This window comes from Monodon monoceros, unplaced genomic scaffold, assembly GCF_005190385.1.
Source record: "Monodon monoceros isolate NGI ecotype Baffin Bay Population unplaced genomic scaffold, NGI_Narwhal_1 Super_Scaffold_20, whole genome shotgun sequence".
NCBI lineage: Eukaryota > Metazoa > Chordata > Mammalia > Artiodactyla > Monodontidae > Monodon > Monodon monoceros.
The window spans coordinates 99,476,662-99,478,438 of NW_021703777.1; positions in this window are offsets into that span (position 1 = coordinate 99,476,662).

Consider the following 1,777-nt stretch of genomic DNA (forward strand, 5'->3'; position numbering starts at 1 on the left):
TATGCAAAATAATCAATAAGTTAGTCATTAAAGTTTTATAATCATTGAAATGTACATCTATTGCCTCTAGGGATCAGTGCTAAATGCCCCAGAACACGAGGGACCTCTCATGTGAGGGACCTCTTGCCCTCAAGCAGGAGTGGGTGAACCTGGGATGCTATGATTGGTGCATGGGCCCTTTGGGGTGGCCAGAGGAGCCCGAGGGAGTGGATGCTGGCGGGTGACTGCATTTTAAGAGAAAAGAACAGGAGGGTGGACTGAGATCCAGGCCCTCGGCAAGAGGACAAAGTGAGCTCAGTCGACCGATGTGTGCCTGGGAATCCATCCAGGAGCCTCACAGGCAAAGCAAACACGAGGATATGGATGCTTGGATTGCAGGAAGGAAAGGCGCAGGGGAGACCCCTAGGCTGTGTTACTGGACAGATCTGAGTTCCAGTCTCACCTCATCTCTGTCCTTGCCATGTGACCCTGGTGTATTGCTCAAGCTCCCCTTGCTCAGATGGGGATCTCAGTGGTGCCCTGCAGGCTGGCTGGGGACTCGGTGAGATGAGCTCAGGTGAGTAGCTGGACCTCCCCTCCCTCTGTGGACCCAGGGACGTAGGGGTCTGAGTCCAGTTGGGCTTGGACCAGATCTTCCCCTATGACCACACACAATGAAACCGACTTCCTTGCCTCAGTTTCCTTATTTCTTCTTTCCAAAAACAGGAAGGAAAACTGATGATGTCACTTGGCAAAGTCTCCCCCATGGGTTTCAGTCTATGCTGTTATTTTTTATAATAAAGCCACACTCTTTTTTAACTCGATTCCTAGAAGATCAAAATTAATTTTTAAATGAAATGTCAAAAATTGAAATCGAAAGAAAATAACGCCAGATAAAAGAGGGGAAGGCTCTAAAATTTTATTTCTTTGTTTCTCTGTGTTCCTGCCTTGCCCCACCACCGAAAGAAAAAAAAAAAACAAGAAAAGGAGTGATTGTGAAACATCGTGGGAGGACAGTTGGACTGGTGGACTGGGACGGGGAGACGTCTTTAATGAATGATTGTCAGACATGAACCAGATGGGCTGATGAGGTGATCTCCCCTGCCCGTCCTCCCTGGGGCTCCCGTTTCCCATCGATAGCTGCACTCAGCATACCCAAGGCTGCATTAACCTGATGTGATGCCACGTCGGGCAAAACTGCAATTGGAGCTACTGTTTTTTTACGTTTCTAAGGTTCCAAGTTCTGCTGTGACCCATACAGTTTGTGCAGGGGACATGACAGGGACCACCTCTCCTGGATGTTTCAAGACACAGAGGGTGGCACTCCCCTCTGTCATTCTCCCTGGATGTAATATTGTTTCTCATTTGCTGTCTTGTCAGGGGGTGAAAGTTCTAGGCCTGCCAGTTGGCCTTTCTTATGTAATAACTGTCACTTTACAGGTCAAGAAACCAAAGTGAGATTTTGTCCAGTGGTTCAGTGTCTCTCTCCTAAAAATATTCAGGGCCAAGGAAATTACCACGGGTGGGTCTGTTGATTCACTGCACCCACCATGCAGCATACCTGGGCCAGAACTATATTGACTATACGATTCTATTTTTGTTGTTGTTGTTGTTGTTTTTTGGGTTTTTTTGCAGTACGCGGGCCTCTCATTGTTGTGGCCTCTCCCGTTGCGGAGCACAGGCTCCGGACGCGCAGGCTCAGCGGCCATGGCTCACGGGCCCAGCCGCTCCGCGGCATGTGGGATCCTCCTGGACCGGGGCACGAACCCACGTCCCCTGCATCGACAGGTGGACCCCC